General features: G+C 39.4%; 1 pseudogene; it reads right to left on the reverse strand.

Moving 5' to 3' along the window:
* Nucleotides 1-7,516: 7,516 nt before the first annotated feature.
* On the reverse strand, nucleotides 7,517-8,968 carry LOC101706642 (protein AF-9 pseudogene; annotated as a pseudogene).
* Between the last annotated feature and the right edge of the window lie 781 nt (nucleotides 8,969-9,749).

Here is a 9,749-nt window from a genome sequence, read left to right on the forward strand (position 1 = left end):
TGTAAGACTCTTTAATGGCATCTTGGAAATCTTCCAAGAGGAAGCATAAATGCCCTAGGTTCCTTTATAGGTCATAATTTGTAATTTGTCTCCAGGGTTTTTAAAAAGAAGTATGTATTTATATTCAAATTGATGGTCCAGCATCTTTAACCCTGACTAAATAGGTTTGGGACAATGTAGAGACTACTAAAATTCCTGTGGTGATTATATTTCCTGAAAGCCTCTTTGGGTTCCCTACTCTCATGGGCTTCACAGAGTAAATCACCAGCTCTACAGAAATCCATCAAAAAGACCCGGTTAGGGCTGGGGATTTAGCTCAGTGGTTCCATCACCTGCCTTGCAAGCGCAAGGTCCCAAGTTCAATCCCGGTACCAAAAAAAAAACAAAAAGACCCGGCTATGTATAAATCTGTAGGAAGCTGTGCTGCAGCTGAAATGTGAGGTTATTTCTATAATCCAATTACAAGTTTTATCCATTCCACAAATATTTATTTACATTCTACAGTGTGTCAGGCATTTTGGAATGTTCTTTACTTAATTTATCATTCAAAGCAAGCCTCTGCCCTATATCCAGGCTAAGAAAGGTTAGTTAACTTTTCAAAGATTATACATCTAATACATGGCAAAGTTAAAAGACAAGACTTATCCTTGCACTCCATTTAAATTCTCTTTTCACCAGTACCAGCTGCTTCTTTTTTTCTCCTTCCTTCCAGTACTTGAGATTGAACCCCAGAGCTTTCCATCTGTGAGGCCTGCACTCTATCCCTGCATTACATCCTCAGCCCCAGCTGATTTTTGTTCATTTGTTCGTTTGTTCATTTGTTCATTCATTTGTTTGCTGTTTGTTTGTTCATTTCTTACAGTACTGGGGATTAAATCCAGGGCCTTTGCACTGAGCTACATCCTTGGCCCTTTTTTATTTTTTTATTTTGAGACAGGGACTTGCTAAGTCACTAAGTTACCCAGGCTGGGCTCACACGGGAGATTCTTCTCTGCCTCTGCCTTCCAGAGTGCTGGAATGACAGTTGTGCACCACCATGCCTGGCTCCAGCTGTTTTGTCAGCCAAAAGAGTTCAAAACATTGTGAGAGCAGCCAGGTGGATATGTACTAAAAAGTATCTTTTAAGCTCATGAGTTGTCCCAACACTATCAATTAGCAGAAAAAGCTACCCAGAAAACAGGCTTCTTCTTCCACCTTCTCACTTGAATCAGTTGAAGAAACCCCTGTGAAAGGGCTAAAGGACTTTAGGCCAGGGACGTGGGTCTATTTCAGTGGTCAAGAAAAACCCAGAAAATAATGTAAGAAAGAGTTGCTTGCTTCTTCTCTAATTAAATCTGTAAATGAGTCTAGAAAGGGATTACAGTGGGTCTCTACCTCTATCTTAAAAGATGTTGCAAGACAGCCACTTCTAGTTTCCTGTGGTGTCCATTTCAGCTGGCCAGCAGCTCTTTGGAGAACCACTCTTGTGCCATTGTTAGTCCACATGAGGAGAGAATTGACCTCACCTCTAGGTTCTGGAGGAGGATACCATCTACACTTGATTCAGGACTTCTATTTAAATCCCATTTAAAACTGATAGCTCCAGTCATGGGCATGTGATTTAAGCCAATCCAACTAAGTGATGCTGGAACTCTGCCTGGAGCTACTGACAAACATCTTTGGCACCATATTAGGAAAAAATCTGCTGAGAAAGGATTTAACGTAGAGGAAAACAAGGGTCAAGATGTAGAGAAATAGAGATGGTCCGTGGCATTACTTCAATCTAATCATGACCAAAGCCAGAATTATTTCTTCAATCTCTCAGTTGCATAAGTCAATAAATCTTTTTTCACTTAAAATACTCTGAGAATGGGTTTCTTGTCACTTACAACCAAAAGACTTCTTTCTAACTTATGTTCTTAAGTAACTGTATCTACTTTGGACTTGTGGAGTCTAATATCTAATACAAAGCCCGTACCTTTCTAATACAACACTGTTAACAGTAGAAGTTATTTTTTCCAAGTTAAAATAATGCCCTCCCATGTCTTTTTCACCTAGAAAGTTCCCTTCTATTTGAGAATCTGTTCCCCATCAATAATGATCTTTCTGCATCCGCTAATATCAGGTTGCCTATAGCAGTCTGGAAATAAAATAAATATCGGCTCTTTAACTTAAGCCGTAGAGTAAACTGAGATCAAAATTGTGATTATGTCTCAGAGGTGAGATTTTATGTGATTTCTATTTTCATATTGATGCTTCTCAGTGCGTTTATAATTTTGAACACTAAAGACATTTTATAATGAGAAAAAGAAATTAAAATTTTTTCACAGTGGAAAACAAAAATCCTCTTTTATCTAGGTGTTCACAATGCATTTCCAGCCAAATCCATGATTGTTCTGTTTCTGGAAAACAAGTTAATTATTTACAAGAATCATTTTGTCAAAGGAAATGCTCATTAAGATAAGAGTGGAGAGTTATATGGGATTAAGCTAAATGTTTTCCTCTGACTGTCTCCTCTGATTGCAATCAGTATCTTCAGTCAAAGGGGACTCCACATATTGAACATGGAGGGCCAAACAGACTCTGACTAGGTGATGCAGGACTCTGGCCTCACCAAAAATATCTGTGGCATTATTTGCTTATTAGTTTATTTCAGGGTTTGGCAGAATTTTCCTGCAAAAGGCAAGATAGCAAATATTCTAAGCTTTGCAAGCTCTATGAGCTCTCTCACAACTACTCCAATCTGTCACAATAGTGTGAAGGTGGCCATCAACTGTTGGAAATGAATGTGTGGCTGTGTTCCAATAAAATTATTTATGGTGTATTAGTCAGATTTCCATCTCTGTAATAAAATAGCTGAGAAAATCAACCTAAAAGGAGGAATGTTTTATTTTGGCTCACAGTTTCAGAGGCTCCAGTTCATGGTCAGTTGGCTCTATTATTATTATTATTATTATTATTATTATTATTATTATTTCGGGTTGTACAGGGAGAAAGAAACATCATGGTAGGGAGCATGTGGTAATGGAGCTGCTTGCCTCATGGTGGCCAGGAAGCACAGAGAGAGGAGGGAAGAGGACAGATCCCAAGAACCCCTTCAAGGATGTACCCCCAGTGACCTAATTTCCTTCCTTCAGGCAACACTTCCTAAAGGTTCTGAAACCTCCCAGTAGCACCACAGGCTGGCAAGTCACACAGACCCTTTGGAAAACATTTAAAATCCAAACCATAACATACAGACATCGGAGTTTGGACTGCATATAGTTTCCAGGTATCATAAAAGTATCATTGATCTTTTGATCTTTTTCAGTCTTTAAAAATCTCAAAAGAATATTTTCTTAGCTCATAGGCTAAGAAAGAGAAAGAGGCAACAGTTGGATATGGTCCCTGGGCCACAATTTGCCAGCCATTGGTTTGTATTGTTTCAGGGGAGGTTTTTGGGGGGGGGGGGTTTGGTACCAAGGATCAAACTCAGGATCTTGCACTGGTGAGACAGGAACGGTGCAACTGAGCTAAATCCCTGGCCGTGGGTTTTTTTTTTAACAAAGTTTTTAAAGGGTAGATTTTTACTCTCAGTTAATTTTGTAACAAGGAGTCTTCCTTATAAAAATACTGTTGTGTTGTTTTCAGAAATGCAGGCCAAAGCCATTGCTATAATTTGGCATTGTACATACACTGTGGTTTTGCCTAGATATTCAAGATTTTTACACGATTAAAAGGTCCTGGCTGCCAAAACATTCTCTTAATTTTTCAAATATTGTATGTAATAAGATACTAATAAAATATCTGTCAGAAATAATATAAGCTATATATGATGTGGTGTGGAAAAATAAACCCAAGTGTTTATGAGTTGCCACCTACCTACACAACTACTATCCACAGAAGGATGAATACGAAATGGCAAAACAAGAATGTTCCCAAGTGGCAGCAGCCATGGGAGACAGAATCTCAACCAGCAAGCTCTTTGCAGTGCAGTGAGCAGAGCTGAGTCCTAGTATTGCTGCTACAAAGGCAGAATGCTGATCGCTCAGACACAGAAGACAGAGTGCACACATTAAAGACAGGAAGCCACAAGCCCTGGGAATGAAGAAATAGGTCATTCCTAGGGCAACTTGAAATTATACTTTGCAAATGTATGGGAGGTAGCAATACTCCTTAGAAGTACAATTGAAAAATGCCGGACTCTTAGTGAACTTTGAGCAGGTTCATAAACAGATTAAGAAGTGATGCCCTAATAAAAGAAAAGAACAACTCAGGGAATAATGCCAATAGCTAACATGTTTTGATAGTATAATGCGATAGTTTAAGTTTATGAACTTCGGAGCCAGACTGCCTGGGCTTGTACCCCAGCTCTGCCACCTGCTAGCAGGGTACCTTAACCTCCACACCATCTGCATGCTGTTACAAGGTAATAGTATCTGCCTCCCAGAGTTTTCTGACTGACCAAAGAGTTAACATATAAGATTCCTCAAATGGTGCTCTGTACAAAGAGAGGGTTATATTAGTGTTAACTACTGGTATTATAAAGCTTTGTTATTTTTTTACTTTGAATACTTACTTCATACCAGACACAGTGCTAAGATCAGAAGAGAGATTAAATCATTTAATGTTGCACAATCATTTCCTATTTTATGAATGACAAACTTGAAGCAGAATGAAGTTAAATAATTGCTCAAGAACATAAAGCTGGCACTCCTTGGAGCCACATTTGAGCCCAGATAGTTAAACTAGATCCAGTGCTCCTCAGTGCTTCCAGGTGAGAAAGAATGGCTCAAGATAAGCATGACCTAAAAAGGAAAACTCCATGCCATCTCTTCTGTCTCAACCCAGTCTTCCTCCTAGAAATCAATACTTTGTTTTCAGGTAGGCCTTGCAAACTTAATAGGTTCAAAATATGCTCCTAGTTTCCCCCAAACCTGCCTCTCTCATCATCTTTCCATCTTATCTGGAGAGTGCCTCCTTCCATTTTCTCAGCCCTGAAACTTTTGGCATCATCCTTGAGCTCTCTTTCCTTTGTGCTGTACCCCCAATCTAACAATTCCAGCTCGTTCTGTCTTCTAATTGTGTCCTAAATCCACCAAGTACTGTCACCTCCACTGCTACGACCTCGCACTTAGTCACTGTTTCCTGCCTTCGATGCTGCAGTAGCCTTTCACTTGGTCACCTGCACCCACTCTCACGCCTTCGGCAAAGCCCCACAAAACCCTGTGCTTTGAAAAGTGCCGACAATGCCCTCTTTCCCAACTTTTCCTCTCTTGTTCTTCCTCTCCCATTCTGTAAATGATACTTATTTATTTTGTTTATTGTCTTCCTCCTCACTAAAATGTGAGTTTCATGAGAGGAGAAATTGTGTCCATTCTGTATATTAGTAAGATATAGAGTATATCGTGTCTCCCCTGTGTTCAAACCCCGCAAAGTCTCCCCTTATTCTCAGGGTCAGCATGCTGGGCATTACTGCACACTCCTCTGGCCTGTGTAGTCCACCTGGGACACTTTCTCAAACCTTGCTCCTTCTTTTTCTTCGCTCCTTCCCCATTTTCAGAATCCCTTCCCTGGGCCCAGGATTTGGCTCAGTAGTTTCCATGCCTGCTGCTCAAGGGCAAGGACCCGAGTTCCATCCCCGGTACCAAAAAAAAAAGAATCCCTTCCCTGGTCACCTAATCCAAAATTCTACCCCATCCTACTCACATTTCCTGGCCTCAACTTCATTTTTTTTCTTAGCATTCATCACTGCATATTTCATATGCTTTATATTTTATTTATTTATATTGTTAATGGTCTGACTTCTCTGCTATAAGATGGCTCGTGGGAGTGGGCATGTCTTCTGTTTTGTACACAGAGAGCTGCTGTCCCTGAGAGAGTCCCTGGCATGCAGTAGGCACTCAGTAAAGAGTAGTAAATATCCAGAGTGAATTTATGAATGGATCTGGATAAATAAATTAATGAATTGTCAGACAATGGTTAAAGAAATGGAAATCATATCAGAATCTCATTTTATAGTTACCATGGTTACAGATTAACATTGGCAATAAAGCAAAATGGAGATCATTTTTGTTAAAAGATTGGAGAAATGGTCCAGACCAAAAGCCAAAATGGACTTCCCTTCTGAATTGAAGATGAGATTGACCTGACTCAGATCTACAGCCTAAATAAAAACCAAGGAATCTGGCCAGTCTCCCTCAGACAGTGCTCAGCATCATTTCTGTAGGAGGGTTCCCTAGTAGCAAGAAGCTTAAAAAGGAAGAGAGACAACCCCCCTTTTTTTATTAAAAGTCCTACAGGTTTATTGACTAAGGCTAGACAGCAGTTCCTATGATCCTATTTGGTGCATTTTCTACCATGGTCCAGGATAATTACATGGATACAGCCAAGGACTGGGTCCCAACTTTCAGGAGAAAAAGAACACAAAGAAGAAAATCAAGGTGACTATTTGGTCCCCCCTCCCCCCAGTTGATATTTGTGCCCCAGACCTGGAAAAACAAAAGGTGGAAAATACAGACTGCAACAAGTTAAAGGACTCGGAAGAAGTTGGCGGATGGTGGCACAGTACTGAGTAAGGTCGCTGGGCATGGAACAGTGAGGGCGCTGCATTAATAGAGCATCCACGGGACCAAGTATTGTGATGTCTCATGGTGTCATTCCCTCAAAGACTTTAGAATATCTGTATGCAATAATAATAAATAGGTCAGTTATGTAATAAGGCAGTGTGTTGAATATGCATTCATCCTGTGGAATGAACTACCACAGAGAGAAACACATGATACAATACACATTTTCTACATGTTCTTCCTGTGTTTTATTTGCTGTGCTTGTCTTTAAGGCTATCCAAGCTAACTCTTCTAGGGATTTCCTTGGAGAGAAGAGTGGTCCACTGCGGCTGGTTTGCTTACCATATCCTTTATCAAGAGATGATGACTGGCTTTGAAGAAAAATAAAGCTGAAAGTTGTTTGATGTTTACTTTTTCCCGTTTGGTTGCACAATTCTTTTTTTTTTTTCCATTTAGTTTATTGGTACATTTTAGGTATACAATACAGTTACATTCATCTTTGGGATCTTGCACCTTTACATGAGTATCTTGGTTCTTATTTTTTCCCCATTCCCCTGCCCTCCCTTCACCCCCTCCACCCTTCCTTATTTACAAAGACTTTGTTTCCATGTTTTTCCTTTTCTCATATTTTTTTCTTTTCCCTCTTTCCTTTCCCCTTCCCCTCCCACTTCCCCTATTCCTTTAGACATTTTCTGCTTATTTCACAATATCAATTATACATTTTGATCCTTATTTAATTTTAGTTTTTCACACCAGAGAAACTATTCAATATTTACACATGTGTGTCCTATTTATTTCACTTAGGAGTATGGCCTCAGTGTGCATCCACTTAGCTATAAATGTCTCTAGTTTCTCATTCTTTATGGCTGAGTAGTACTCCATTTTATATTTTTTAAAAAAACACATCTTCTTTATCTAGTCTCTAGTTGATGGGCAATTGGGTTGTTTCCAAGTTTTAGCTATTACAAACTGTGCCGCTATAAACATGGGTGTGCATATATCACTGTGGTTGGTTGCATAATTCTAAGTGTTATCACATAAACAACAAAAAACTCACAACCATCATGCATCCAGTTGTTGTATCTTGAGAATACAACTGATGTTTCCAGGTAACTGCAGTTCACAGACTGTGGCTTTGTCCAGTGGGCAAAGATCAAAATCAAATGTTGTGGTTTTGCTATGAAAGTGTCCAGTTTCTTCTATAAGGCTCACAATGTGCTGCAGGATGTTCCCTTAGTGTCACTAACCTTCTGTGAAGCTCGTCTAGGTAGGCCTTGTCACCTTCATCATTCTTTATTTGCTTATCTGATTTGCTTTGCTTTAGTGGACTTTTCATTTCAAGAATCTGACTGTTGTTGGTTTTTAATAATGGTGGTGGAGGTTTATGATGTAGGGGTGAAGAAGCAAAACTGCTTTCACTATCACTCCCATCACTCAACGTTGGCTGCCTCCTCTATTTACAGGTCTTTTCCTTTCAGAGTCGTTGTCATTATCCTCTGCCTCATCCGGTTCCTCCTCATTGTCATCAGAATGCACATCTTTCATTATAGACCCTAAGGGACCTTGTTGCCTGGCCTGGGAGGGCGCGAAGCTGGAACTGGAGTGGGAGCTGGAGCTGGCAGGACTGGACAGCTCGGAATCGGATTTAGAGGACATGTTCTCCTCCACATCTGAATCATTGGGATTCATGATATCATCAAATGGTGGTAAAGTTAATTTCTTCTTCTCTGATACCTCACTTTCGATTTTGACCCTTCCCATCTTGACATGAGATTTATCTTTTATCTGTTTTTTATCACAGAACAAGTGAGTATAAGTGATGGCATGCTAGAAAACTTTTAAATAAAGCTTCTGAGTTATTCTTTTTCCCTTTTTTGGCTGAGAGTTCATCAGAATCTGAAATAGGGAGCCTTTTACTAGGAGCCTTCTTCTCTTGCTGTCCACTAATGATGATGAGTAAGTTACTATCCAGTTTTGGTTCTTTTGACCTGGGTTTAGGTTCCTTGAAGAACAACTGTCTCTTCTTTCAGTGGTTTATTTTCTTTGGGTTTCTTTCGAAGATTTGTTATTAGCCCTGGAAGGTTCTTTGAAGGCATTGTTATGTTCTTTGGAGTCTTTAGAAGTTTTTCCTTGTGCTCCTTCATTAATTTGTGAGGCTTTGAAAAAGTGCTGTTGCTGCTGCTGCTGCTGATATGAATACTCCTATTAGGGTCCCCTCCTGCCTTTAGCAACTTTCTTCTAAAGTCCTCTGTGGGGTTATTGAAAGCAAGCTTTTCACAGCGGAGATGATTCACTGGTGGATGGCCTTCAAGATGCAGGAATAAGTCATAATCAAAGAGGACTTTCTTAGGTTCTTCCTTGTTTTAAAAATAAACCTCAATTGGCAAAATGAAACCAGCATACCCAGATTCTTCTACTTTGTAAGGTGGATCTTTGCACATTCCATCCAGTAATCTCAGTGGAAGACCTCCAAAATGATATAGGGGGAGCAGGTGTAACTCCCAAGCCTTCTAAATATCTGAAATGCTTGTTCATGTTCTCCAAAATCAAAGAATAAATTCTAGGAACAACGGAGGTTAAGAGCAGGAAACATTTAGAGAGAGGGATAGCTTCTGTCTAAGAAAAACAGAAGGGGGGCCGGAAAGTGAGTTGCCCCAGTCTCATTATTTAATTCCAATAATCCTGCCCTCCCTAAGGGATCTACCTGTTGTTATGTTCCTCCAAGTTCCATCCATCAAATAATTCCTCTTTCTGCTGTGGGAAAGAGCAAGTAAAAAAGCAAGAGAGAAAAAAATTTGAAGATCTGACCCCAGAACTTCCCTAAGAAGATACATAGGTAAATATAAATTATGTTTAAAATAATAATAAATAATAAAAATAAGCCTAAAATCACCCATATAATTAAATTCACTGTTTTCCCTTTCCATCATGTGATCTTAGACATTTTTAGGTTAGCCTTTTTTATTGTTGCATAATATTGAGTTAACTAATGCTCCCAAACATCATTATAAATAGATTTCTGGACTGGCTGGACCCAAATTACAATTGCAGTCAAGATGTTGATCCCTAAAGTGAATCATACTAATAATACTAATAAGAACATCAAGAAAAATTAATTAAGCATATGCTATATGCCAGACACCATTCTAAGATCTTCATAAATTGAATCACTTAAACCCTACTAGAACTTAGACTAGGCAACTTATCCAAAGATGCACAGGT

This window comes from Heterocephalus glaber, unplaced genomic scaffold (genome assembly GCF_053883595.1).
Source record: "Heterocephalus glaber isolate CG9 unplaced genomic scaffold, H.glaber_assembly_v1.0 deba00001428, whole genome shotgun sequence".
Lineage (NCBI taxonomy): Eukaryota > Metazoa > Chordata > Mammalia > Rodentia > Bathyergidae > Heterocephalus > Heterocephalus glaber.